The sequence below is a fragment of the Notamacropus eugenii genome, chromosome 4 (genome assembly GCF_028372415.1).
Source record: "Notamacropus eugenii isolate mMacEug1 chromosome 4, mMacEug1.pri_v2, whole genome shotgun sequence".
NCBI lineage: Eukaryota > Metazoa > Chordata > Mammalia > Diprotodontia > Macropodidae > Notamacropus > Notamacropus eugenii.
The window spans coordinates 100,674,129-100,687,892 of record NC_092875.1 but is presented as its reverse complement, the minus strand read 5'-3'; the positions used below and the strand labels follow the sequence as shown (position 1 = coordinate 100,687,892).

Sequence of the window (13,764 nt, the reverse complement as noted above, 5' to 3'; positions counted from 1 at the left end):
GGTCTCAAGAGAGGCATAAAAAGGTAAACAAGGGGGAAAAAACAAAACAAAACAAACAAAAAAACCTTGTTACTCAATTTAGGCAAACTGTTTACCTCCCTATAAGGGTATATGATACCTGTTAATCTTAAGAATTGTGCATCTATTATGAAATACAAAAGGGATATAAATAGAGGGAATGGGTATAAAGTAAATGATTCCATGTTAAATATATGACTTAAGGATGTGAAGGGATTGTAACAGGATGTGTGAAAAGGAGGAAGCAGAAAATGGTAAATTACATCACAGGAAGAAGTACAAAATTATAGTAGAGGGAAAAAGGGCAGGGAAATGAGCATTGTTTGAGAGGTACTCTCATCTGATTTGGTTCAAAGAGGGAACAATAAACTTAAGTATATAATTCCAACTAGCTCTATAGGCAGTAGGAGGGGAAGGGGGAAGAAAGGGAAGGGAAGCTAAAAGGGAGGGAAGAAGCAGTAAGGGTAAAGGGCAGTAAAAGGGAGGGGGGCTAAAAGAATTAAGGGAAGACTGCAGGAGGTGGGGGTGAAAAGTGAAAACTATTGAGGAGGGGAAGGGAGATGGGAGAGCTAAAATCACAAATGGTAGGAAAGAGGATGGAGGGAAATACACAGATTATAATCATAACTGTGAATATGAATAGAATGAACTCTCCCATAAAACAGAGGCGGATAGCAGAATGGATTAAAAACCATAATCCAACAATATGTTGTTTACAAGAATCACATTTGAAATGGGGGGATACACACAGGATAAAGGTCAAAGGTTGGAGCAGAATATATTGTGCTTCAGCTGATGTAAGAAAAGCAAGAGTAGCAATCCTAATCTCAGACAATGCAAAAACAGAAATTGATCTAATCAGAAGAGATAAGGATGGAAACTATGTCCTGCTGAAAGCCACCATAGACAATGAAGCAATATCATTACTAAACATATATTCTCCAAGCGATATAGCATCCAGATTCTTAGAGGAGAGGTTGGGGGAGTTGAAGGATGAAACTGACAGCAAAACTATACTAGTGGGGGACCTCAACCCCCCCCATCTGAACTTGATAAATCTAACCTCAAAATAAACAAGAAAGAGGTTAAGGTGGTAAATAAAACTCTGGATAAGGTGGATATGATAGATCTCTGGAGATAATGGAATGGAAATAGAGAGGAATATACCTTTTTCTCAGGGGTACATGGCACATCTACAAAAATTGACTATGTGCTAGGACATAAAAACCTTACAATCTAGTGCAGAAAGGCAGAGATAATCAATGCATCCTTCTCAGATCATAATGCAATAAAAATTACATGTAATAAAAAGCCATGGAAAGATAAACTAAAAATCAGTTGGAAACTAAATAATCTAATCCTAAAGAAGGATTGGGTTGAAGAAGAAATCATAGAAACAATCAACAATTTCATTCAAGAGAACGACAATAATGAGACAACATACCAAATCTTACGGGATACTGCAAAAGCAGTTCTTAGGAGAAGTTTTATATCTTTGAATGCCTACATAAATAAAATAGAGAAAGAGGAGATCAATGATTTGGGCATGCAGCTGAAAAAGCTAGAAAAACAACAAATTTAAAATCCCCAAGTAAATACCAAATAAAAAAATCTGAAAACCATAGGAGAGATTAATAAAATTGAAATTAAGAAAACTGTTGTATTAATAAATAAAACCAATAGTTGGTTTTATGAAAAAATTAACAAAATTGATAAGCCTTTGGTCAATTTGATTACAAAAAAGAGAGAAGACAATCAAATTACTAATATCAGAAATGAATGGGGTGAACTCACCTCCAATGAGGAGGAAATTAAAACAATAATTAGAAAATACTTTGCCCAAATTTATGCCCAAAAATTCGACGATCTAATTGAGATGGATGAGTATTTTAAAAAATACAAATTGCCCAGATTAACAGAAGGGGAAGTTGAATACTGAAACAACCTCATCTCAGAAAGAGAAATTGAACAAGCCATCAATGAAATCCCTAGGAAAAATCTCCAGAGCCAGGTGTATTTACAAGTGAATTCTATCAAACATTTAAAGAACAGTTAATTCCAATACTATATAGACTATTTTTGAAAACTGGGGAAGAAGGAGTTCTCCCAAATTCTTTCTATGATACAAATATGGTTTTGATACCTAAACCAGGAAGAAACAAAATGGAGAAAGAAAATTATAGACCAATTTCCCTAATGAATATAGATGCAAAAAATTTAAATAAGATTTTAGCAAAACTAATACAGTGTCTTATCATGAGAATAATACATTATCATCAAGTAGGATTCATGCCAGGAATTCAGGGCTGGTTCAATATTAGGAAAACTATTAGCATTATCGATCACATCAACAACAAAGCTAGCAAAAACCACATGATTATCTCATTAGATGCAGAAAAAACTTTTGACAAAATACAACACCCATTCCTATTGAAAACACTGGAGAACATAGGAATAAAGGGAACTTTCCATAAAATAATAAGCAGTATCTACCTAAAACCTTCAGCAAGCATTATATGCAATGTAGATAAGCAAGATGCATTTCCAATAAGATCAAGGGTGAAACAAGTATGTCCATTATTACTACTATTATTCAACATAGAAATGTTAGCTGTAGCAAGTAGACAAGATGAAGAAATTGAAGGAATAAGAATAGCCAAAGAAGAAACTAAGTTATCACTCTTTGCAGATGAATGATGACATACTTGGAGAATCCCAGAGATTCAAGTGAAAAACTTCTTGAAATAATAAACAACTTTGGCAAAGTTGCAGGTTGCAAAATAAACCCACACAAATCTTCTGCATTCCTATATATTGGCAACAAAGTGCAACAACAAGAGATAGAAAGAAAAATCTCATTTAAAGCTAGGGTAGACACTTTAAAATACTTGGGAGTTTACCTGCCAAAACAAACCCAGGGACTATATGAACACAATTACAAGACACTTTTTGGACAAATAAAGTCACATCTAAGTAAGTGCAAAAAAACATAAGTTTCTCATGGGTAGGCCGAGGTAATATACTAAAAATGACAATTCTACCTAAATTAATTTACTTATTTAGTGCCATACCAATTAAACTATCAGATAATAATTTTCTAGAGCTGGATAAAATAACATCAAAATTCATCTGGAAGAACAAAAGGTCCAGAATGTGAAAGGGACTAATGAAAAGAAATGCTACGGAAGGTGGCCTAGTGCTAGTACATCTCAAATTGTATTATAAAGCAGCAATTATCAAAATCACTTGGTACTGGCTAAGAAATAGAAGGGTAGACAAGTGGAATATACTAGGCACTCAAGACACAAGAGGCAAGGAATGTAGCAACCTCCTGTTTGATCAACCGAAGGACTCCAGCTTTTGGGGTAAGAACTCACTGTTTGACAAAAATTGCTGGGAAAGCTGGATAACAGTGTGGCAGAAACTAGGCATAAACCCATACTGGACACAGTACACAAGAATAAAGTCCAAATGGGTATACAATCTAGGTATAAAGATTGATACCATGAGTAAATTGAAGGAGCAAGGAATAGTGCATTTATCAGATTTATGGAGAAGGCAAGAATTTTTGACTAAAGAAGAGGTAGAAAGCATTATGAAATGCAAGATAGATAATTTTGATTGCGTTAAACTGAAAATTTTTTGCACAACCAAACCCAGTGCAACTAAAGTTTGGAGGGATTTAGTAAATTGGGAAAGAATTTTTACAGCTAATCTTGGGGATAAAGGCTTCATTTCTAGAATATATAGAGAACTGAGTCAAACATACAACAATACAAGTCATTCCCCAATTGATAAATGGTCAAAGGACAGACAATTTTCAGAGGAAGAAATTAAATATATCTATAATCCTATGAAAAAATGCTCTAAATCGCTTTTGATTAGAGAGATGAAAATCAAAACAACTCTGAGGTACCACATCACACCTATAAGATTGGCAAACATGAAAGAACAAGAAAATGATAAATGTTGGAGAGAATGTGGGAGAGTTGGAACACTAATTCATTGCTGGTGGAGCTGTGAGCTCATCCAACCATTCTGGAGAGTGGTTTGGAACTATGCCCAAAGGGCTACAAAAATATGCATACCCTTTGACCCAGTAATATCTATTCTAGGACTGTATCCCCAAGAGATCATAAAATGGGAAAGGATCCCACATGTACAAAAATATTTATAGCAGCACTCTTTGTAGTTGCCAAAAACTGGAAGTCAGGGGGATGCCCATCAACTGGGGAATGGCTGAATAAATTATGGTATATGAATGTAATGGAGTACTATTGTGCCATAAGAAATGATGAACAAGAAGACTTCAGACAGGCCTGGAAGGACAATATGATCTGATGCTGAGTGAAAGGAGCAGAACCAGGAGAACTCTGTGCACAACAATGACCTCAGTGTGTGAGAGTTTTTTCTGGTAGACTCGGAACTTTGTAACATTGCAAGAACTTAAAAAAAAAGAAAAATTCCCAATGGTCTTCTAAGGCAAAACGCCTTCCACATTTAGACAAAGAAATATGGAATTCATCTGCAGAATGTAGCAGATCATTTGTGTGTGTCTGTGTGTATATTATGTTTTGATTTGTTATATGATTTCTTCCACTTATTTTAGTTTGTCTACACAGCATGACTATAGTGAAAACGTACTCAGTAGGACAGTATGTGTAGATCCTATATAGAACTGTATGCTGTCTTGGGGAGGGAAGAGGGGGTTGGGAGGGGGGAAAATCTACGTTTTATGATAGTGATTATGGAACATTAAAAATTTTTAAAAATTTAAAAAAGACATATAAACATAGATTTTGGAATAAATGAAAAACTTAATAAAGAATAAAGGAAGATTTTCAGTTAACCATCAATCAGTACCTAAATTAAAATGTCCCAAGTAAGCCAACACGTAGATATTAAGCACCTACTATGTGCTAGGCACTGTGCTAAGTTTTGACATCACAAAGAAAAGTTAAAATAAAAAGAGGAAGTCTCAAGGATAGCACTGTACAATTATGATAATAACCTGCAAACAATTACATACAAATGTAATATATATGAAATAACTTGTAAAAATTTTCCAAGGGAAGGCACTAATATTAAGTAGAATTGTTGCAGAAGATTGGACTTTAACTGAAACTTGAAGGAAATGAAGTAAACAGTTATAGGCATTGGGGCCAGCTAGTGAATATGTCCGGATTTGGAAAATGGAGTATCACAAACAACAGGAAGAAGGCAGTGCCACTTGACAGCATAATATGTGCAGGAGAGTAAAGTATAAAAACATTAGAAATATAGAAAGAGTTCAGGGATACAAAAGTCAAACAGTATATTTTATATTGATACTGAAAGTAGTAAAGAAAAAAATTGAAGCTAGTTGAATAGCATGAATGGAGTGGATTATTATATAGCCAGACCTGTGCTTTAAGAAGATAAATTTTAAAAGTGAGTGGCAATTGAAATGAAGTGAGGAGAAATTTGAAGAAGTGAGATGAACTAACAATCTATTGCAATTGTTCATGCATGAAGTCCTGAAGACCACGACAAGGACGTTGGAAATGTTGAAACAGAAGGAATAATCCGCAAGATTTGTTCTCTGATAAGATATGGAAGATGAACAAGAATGAGGAATTGAGGGCTGTATTTAGGTGGTAACTTCACAATATTGGATTAATGATGATATACTCAATTGTAATAGGATATTTAAGAAAATGAGAAGGTTTTGAAGAAAGTTGTTTAGCTTGGGTCATATTGAGTTTAAGATTTCTATAAGCCATCTATTTCAAGATGTATGAAAGTTTGAGTTGCAAGATCAGAGTTCATGAGAAAGTTTAAGGCTAGACAAATAGATGTGGGAATCATCTGAATAGAGGTGATAGTTGAAAGGAGAGAGAGAGAGAGAGAGAGAGAGAGAGAGAGAGAGAGAGAGAGAGAGAGAGAGAGAGAGAGAGAGAGAATATGAGAAGGGGAAGGAGGAAGACCAGAGAAAAATGAGATAAGATACTTAACTGAGATTTTAGGGGAAAGGTGAGCCATGGGAGGTTTGTGGAATGATAAAAAGGTGCTATGGTCCAAGAGACAGTGAATTGATAATGGAACTATAAAATTATTGCCTTGCAACAGTGAGAGCCCAGTTGAAGATATGTTACATAAATTTTTAGTGAACTTAGCGGATAGTGGGTGTAATGGAAGACTGGGGATTGGCAAGGAAAAATCTTTTGGTACGATAAAGGGTCGTGGGACTTGGTAGAAGAAAATAGTTTGGAGTTAAACTGGTTCACAGATGATAGATAGGGAAAGGAAGAGAGGATGGCCAGTGAAACAACAAAGGGGTAGAGAGACTGGAGTTTGCATTAAGGATAAAGAACAAGGTCAGGAGTTTCCAGGCAGAGGTACAGGTAGAATAGCAATAGATAGTGATTAGATAAAGAAATTTAAGTATTCATGAACACTTATGTGGAAAATTTAGGGTAATTGTCATAACAGTAGCAATAATAATAATAATAATAATAATAATAATATTCTTATAACACTATGTACCAGGCCCTATGCTAAGCACTTTTACAAAAATATTACATCATTTGGTTCTTACAATCCTGGGAGATAAGTATTATTATTATTCCCATTTTACAGATCAGTAAAATAAAGCAGAGGTGAGTTTAAGTGACTTGCTCAGAGTGACAGACCTAGTAACGGTTTGAGACTGAATTTGAACTCAGATCTTCCTGACCTTAGGCCCAGCACTCAACAGAGTACATTGCCTAGGTGCCAAGATCAAACTTAAGGTATGATTATATTTTTGTGTAGTTGGGGGTCTTGGGTAATGAGTAAGTTAAGGAACAAGGAAGTTAAAGCATTTGAAAAAGTATCCACATAATATTAAGGGTGGTGGAACAGGAGCTGAGGAGGAGAGAAAGACTATTAGCCAGGCATTTAACTCAATGAGGAAGAAAGGAGAGTATCCTGGAGGGTAGTAGGAAACAGAATTCAGAGTATTGATTGGGTAAAAAACATGAATTTAATGAATGTAAAAGGAGGAAAGTTTGTAATGCTGTCACAGGTAAAACCTCAAAGTTTCAGTGGTGGGCAGGGAGTATTATAACTCCTCTACAAGAATATGATAGTGTGAGGAGTAGTAGTGAAAGTGCAGCAAGTGCTAGAAAAAATGGATGTGAATCTGATGAGAACAATTCTACATAGCAATTGAGCTAATTATCAATATAACCTCCCTGCTCCTCAAAACAGGTGGTATGTGGGAGGAGTATGCTTCTGAATCTTGATTTAATGGGAGAGAATAGAAATACCCTGAGCCCCTCAAGGTACCTGAGATTCAATGAGAGTCATGGAATGTAACAGGCCTAGCCCTGAGAGAATGGGGCTAGGGCAGCTATATTACACATATATTGAATTAAATTACATTAAAAAAAAATTAAGACTTTTTCAAGTGGGAATGCCAGCATCATTTTTGTGGCAATGTTCTGGTGGTGCTTCCTGCATTACCCAGAAGGGATTGTTTGGGGTGGACAGAAGGGGAATTTGGGACAAAGACACAGATATCTCCAATCTGGGAAACGATCCTTATTCCTCTGTCTCAGTGTGAGTATAACCCTTCCAGAATCTAACAGAAGAGAATTTCCCTATGTGATTGCCACATGAAGAGAAAAAAAAAATTAACAAAAGTTATACCTTGGTGCCTTGATGCATTTTACCACAGAATCTGGATCAGAGAAAGAATAAGACCCTCATCTAGCCTTGTTAACCCACTGTAAAATCATCGAATTTATACAAATTTCATCAGCTACTTCTGTAGTCTAAATTCTATTTTGAGATCAGGTTGAAAATATCCCACAGGCATTGTCTTACTTGCAAAATGTTATTTCAATTAGTTGAATATCGTTCTTTACAAGATTCGGGTCAAACGAGGGGCAAATTTAAATCCAAAGCAAACAATATGTGTCTGCAATAAATTTCTGATCCTGAATTATTCATGCATAATGGCATAGGTGACTCTTCAAGCATTCTGAATTAAGTAGAATTGATTTCCCACTTTTTATGCTCAGTTGTACAAGCCTTTTTGTACTTTTACTTCTCCTTAACAAATAAAGTATTGATTCATTTCCACCAAACATGTTTTATTTAAACTTTGGCCTTTGTCAGCAACTTAGTCCTTGGTACCCAGAATTCCCTTTTGGAACTTTAGCATTGTCTTTTAATCTTGAAGGTGAACTCCATCAGGTCCCATTGCCTGGTAGAAAGTCACAATAAAGTGGATTTAGAACTAGATAGGCACAAACAGTATCAGAGGGGGATGGGACTGAATAGGCTATTTGGTCCAGCCCAATCCTAAACAGGAAGATAAGTGGCCATCCAGTCTCCACTCAAATACTTCTAAGAGAGAGAAAATTCAATACAGCCTGAGTCAGCCCATTTCATATTTGGACAGCTCTATTATCAAGATTTTCCTGGTAATGAAAGTGAATCTTGATGCCTTTTGGTGAACATTGGAACTTGATCTAAGATCATAGGATCATTGATTTAGAGTTATAAGGGACATCAAAGATCATCTAGCCTGACTGCTTCATTTTATAATTGAGGAAACTGAAGCTGAGAGACATGAAATTACTTCTCCAAGGTTGTACAGGAAGCAACTTATAGAGCCTTCTATTTGAGGACACATAATAACAACATTTGCTTGTATTTATATAATTCTTGAAGTGTACAAAGGGCTTTGCATGTGTTCATTTATTGGATCCTTATAATAATCCTCTGAACTAGGTACCATTGTGATGTCATTTCACACTTGAGACAATTGAGGGTAAGGAATAAAGTAACTTGTCCAGAGTTACATAATTAATAATTGTCTAAAGCAGGATTTGAACTCATCTTGCTGATTTTGTTTTCCCAAATAACTACTTTAGAACTCTGACTCAAGAGCTAATGATCTTTTCACTTCACCATGTTTTTCAATAAGTCTCAAATACTAACATCCTAAAAGCAAATGGTGCTTTGTGGAGTTTGAGAGGGAACAGCACCATGTATTTATTCTTCTTAAAAGAGGAAAGAATGCTAAAATGTAATGATCAAAATGGAAGAGCCCTAAACCTAAAGTCAGAGTAATAGAGTTCAAGTCTAGTCATTATTATCAGTTAATGGAATGACTATTTCTTAATAAGAGATTTTACCTTCTTGAGTTTCATATTTCTCATCTATAGGTTTGGGCTAATAACTTTCATATGTTTATCCTGGAATCTTGTTAAATATTAAGTGCTATAGACATGTGAGTTATTATAAACAAAAGAATTTTTTTTAATTTTAAATTTGAGTGTCTTGTTTTTTGTTAAAAAAATTAAACAAAATCATGATTATAAATACAGCTTCTGCAAACTACTTTCTCAAAAAGGCCATATTGTCACATTGTAGCTTATACATATTTTTAATTCTGTATTCCCTGATTCTGAATCACATGAAATAGTGGAGGAAGAACAAAAAGGAGGACTGTAAAACAATTGACCTGGGTTTGTCTGGGTCTTCCAATCAGTCAACCAGTGTTAATTTAGTGTCTACTACGTTTAGTGCTTTGAACAGGAAACAACTACAAATACGAGAAAGTTCCTACTCTCAAGGAGCAGTTTCACCTGAGCAATTCTCTTTCCTCAGCTCCAATTTACTTATTTGTAAAATGAGGGTGGACTTCATGACTTTTAATGATCTTTCCAAATTAATCATTCTGTAGCTACCAGCTGGTAAAATGGATAAAGTCTGGGGACTTAGAGTCTGACAGAATTAAGTTTGAAACTTGAATCATTTTTGCTACCTCTAGGACAATGGGGAAATCACATAACCTCTCAGTCTACGTTTTCTCATCTGTAAAACGAGGCTAATAATAGAATGTACCTCATAGGGATGTTGTGAGGATCAAAGGAGATAATATATATAAGCTTTTGTAAGCCTTGGAGAATTATATAAATACCAACTATTATTGTATATTTTAAGCATTTCTGTTCTAAGGTTTTGTACTAATGTTGTATGTCCTAACATTTTATGGTCTAAAGTCCACTGTAGCCCTAACATTATATATGTTATTATCATGCATTCTTGGCTCCATCATTTTATTTTCTTGGAGCTCTAATTTTCTGTCATATGCTAATCTATTCTGTAAGATTATTTCTAATTGTAAAATCCTACTAAATTCAAAAATGGAATGCAAGAAACATTTATGAAGTGTGTGCTATAGATGCAAAGCTTTAAAATTTCTCAGGTCTAATACACTCTAAGTCTGTGATTCTGTGAATGATTATTACTCCACCATGTTTTGACTTAAATCTTTCAAGAGAGGTCAGATTGGAAAAATGCTCTAAACAGAGTTTATAGCCTTTCTCTGTGTTTGTGTTATGATCCTATGTAGAGACGTGGAACTAGACATGGGATTAAAGAAGAATAGGTGCTGCTCCACAGGCAAATCAATTGCTCTGTCAAAAGGTGAGAAATGTGGATGGGAAACCCAATGAAATAAAACTAAAGCCAAATAAAATAAAATAAAAATTGGCAGCCCTTGGTGATTTACAGTCACTGTCTTTGCCATGCTGAACCTAATCACATTGGTTACTATTTCAATACATTCAGGACTGGAGTCCATTAGAACAGTCTAATTTACACTGCAGTGAAATTCATCTGTTTTATTAAGGTCGTTCTTATATTTATGTTAGAAGTAAAAGCGGCTTCTGGCTCAATTGTATACAGTAATTCTAAGAAAATGCCACAGGGCACAGCAGTTAATAAACTTGGGAACTAGATTACAGCTCCTGTATTGTTGACATCTGACAAGTTTATTGTGGAGAAAGTGATACTAGTACAAGATCTTATAAAAATAGACATTATCATCATCATTACGAGCCTATTTGAAATAATTGTGGATTACATTAATTGAGGTAGTTAAAGGGTCTGTATATGTAATTTATTGAAAAATTACCTTTAGTCTCCTTAGCCTTTCCCCCTTTCTCCCCCAATTTTGTCTCTGGATAAACCTACTTAGGACAAGTTTGTTTCAAGGATAAGGAAAATACCAAATCATAAAACAATCATAAATTGAAGATGAGAAGAATGCAAGGTTGAAGGTATTCCTATTCCAATAGCCCAGTGTGTACTATTAACACTGGATTCTACCTCTTAAAATGTTCTCTTTTTCTACAGGGGGACAGAAGGTAGTTTTCAATCCATAAATAACCATCTATAAAACCTGACACAGCAATGCCAACATAACTCCCTCAGTGATAGTCAATGATAAGACACTGTTGTACAGCCTGCTAGTAGTCACTCCCTTGGCTGGGGCATTGCCTTCCAGGAAATATCCTTAGTCTGTGCTTGGATAGAATGAGGAAATCTTGTCCTCTGAAAGGGAAAGCTTTAGGGTGTGTATTACTGAATAGATACTGATGGATTATAATTCAAAGGACTTGGCAAGAGCAGAAAAAAAATCAGGACAGAGGTTGGGAAGGGGAAAGACATGAAAATAATATAGAGAGAGAGATAGAGAAAAAGATAAATAAATTAATATACACATACATACATACATAATGTAGACATCTTTCATGAAATTTTCTCTTTCCTTCTAGAGGAAAGGGATGTTGTCAGTGTTGATGTGACCAGGGGTCCTACCAAATATTTAGATGATAACAATGAGGAAAATTCTAGGGTCCCCAGTCCCAACATTTTGAAATATTTGAATTATCCTACAGAAGGAATCTTTCACCTAAAGTCTTCAAGTTATTAAAATCTATTTTGATACCTGTGTGTCAAATCTAATTAGTTTTCTTTGTTATCACATACAGTTTATCTAACACAATTAAAATATTTTTCTAAGAAGTGGTCCATAGGCTTCATCTACCTAGCAAAGATGTCCATGACAAACAAAAGAAGGTTAAAACTTCTGCCCCAAATGATTTTATAACCTGTTTGATTTCTGTCCTTAGGCTGGCACATGCTGCTGATTTGAGTTCATTGAAAGTTTAAGACAGACAAAAGAAGACCAGGGAAAAAGAGGCATGGGCTGATCTGAAAGAGTGAACAAATATCTGTGCCAGAGTTTACCCAGTGTTCACAAATCCAGAGGATATAGCAGGTGTGAAGAAATTTATCGTGGAAGAGAAATCTAAAGAAGGTAGAAAGTCATCACAGAGAAGAATAGATGAAAACAAGAGGGGGATGTTCCAGCTCAGTCTTTTGAGTTAATAGTTTGTCTCATCAAAAGTCTTTATTTTAGATTTATTCTTTTACCATACAACCATACCAGGAACACCTTCTCTTCACTAACTGCATCTATACCACTTTGGGCCTAGACATGCCTATTTGAATAAAGTGACACAAATATACTGACAAAGAGAACGTTACCACTAGACCACCAGTTAAAGTTGAGCTGTTCCCTGCATGTTTTCATATAGAGGTCACCTCTTTGGACATAACAAGGCAAACTTTAAGTATGATAATTTGAATTATTCTATTAACCTTGGTCTTAGGCAGGTCTTGTAATATTGTTAGATGAAAGTTTCTTCACCTGAATTCTATGATCTTTCCAAAAAAATAATTGAAAATGACATTTCAAAATAATTGGTTTCCTTTGTAATCCTATGTATTTGATTATATTTTATTTCATCATTAACCTCTGACTGAAATTTAGCATTTACTTTAATTATTTACAACATTCTAAGAAGCAGTATATAGGGTTCATCAGACTGACAAAAAAGTCCATGACACTTTAAAATAGGTTAATAACCTCTGAATTAGATATCCAATTAATTTCAAGGAGGGTTAATTAAGCATCTACTATGTGTCTGGCACTGTTCTAAACTCAAGGAATTCAGACAGAAGCAAAAAACAGCCCTTTCCCTCCATAAGCTTAGCTGTTAATGGAGAGTTTAAAGCCAGTTATGTCTTACATCAATAATGTAATTTTCTGGACTTTCTGAGAAACATTTCATTTCAAGGATGCTAGAGATTTTAAAATAAGGACTAACTTTGCCATCACTAAGCTCTTCTTCTTTAATACTTAAAGGGCATTTCTCTCAAAATAGGAATGCTCCAAATGATGTCTTGATGGATCAAGATGCATTGTTCCCCTTCTTCTCAGCACTTTTGAAACAAAAAGTCAAGTTTTTCGAATGCAAACAGGCCAAAAAGTTATATTTCTTAAGTAGTGACAGCAGGACATTCATTGTCATCTATTGTCCAGTCCTATGATTTATTTTATCTAACAAGTAAAAAGAATGTCACACAGTGCTTAACCTTGCCTCTACTGTATTCTTCTAGTATTCCTGAGTCATATTTATCTCAGTAAGGAAGTAAGACATTTTCAAATGAGGCCTGACCTAGAAATTGTGATCCTCATCCTTTGGCATATCTGCAACACTTTTCTCTCAGGATTCAATCAGGATGATAATGAACATTGACTAAGCCCTGGAGAGAGAGAGAGAGAGAGAGAGAGAGAGAGAGAGAGAGAGAGAGAGAGAGAGAGAGAGAGAGAGAGAGAGAGAGAGAAGGAGAGAGAGAGAGAGAGGGAGGGAGGGAGGGAGGGAGGGAGAGACAGAGACAGAGACAGAGAGGGAGAGAGAGAACAAGAGAGAAAGTGAGAGAGAAAGCAAGAGAGAGAGAGACCTTGTTTTCAAGAAGCTCACACTCAGAAAGAGGAAACAAGACTAAAATAATAGATACCAAAACATTAGCATACAAGATAGACACTTGTATCTCACATTTAATTATTTCAAATAG

The 13,764-nt window shown here is 35.2% G+C and overlaps 1 long non-coding RNA gene across 1 annotated transcript in view; it reads left to right on the top strand.

The window, feature by feature from the left end:
- The window catches only part of LOC140500419 (uncharacterized), a 77,902-nt gene extending 64,354 nt beyond the window's left edge, over positions 1 to 13,548 (top strand). Inside the window, exons 2-3 of the long non-coding RNA XR_011965729.1 lie at positions 10,409 to 10,482; positions 11,973 to 13,548. This is a non-coding gene — a long non-coding RNA (uncharacterized lncRNA). The remainder of the gene's footprint in view (positions 1 to 10,408; positions 10,483 to 11,972) is intronic.
- Positions 13,549 to 13,764: the final 216 nt, after the last annotated feature.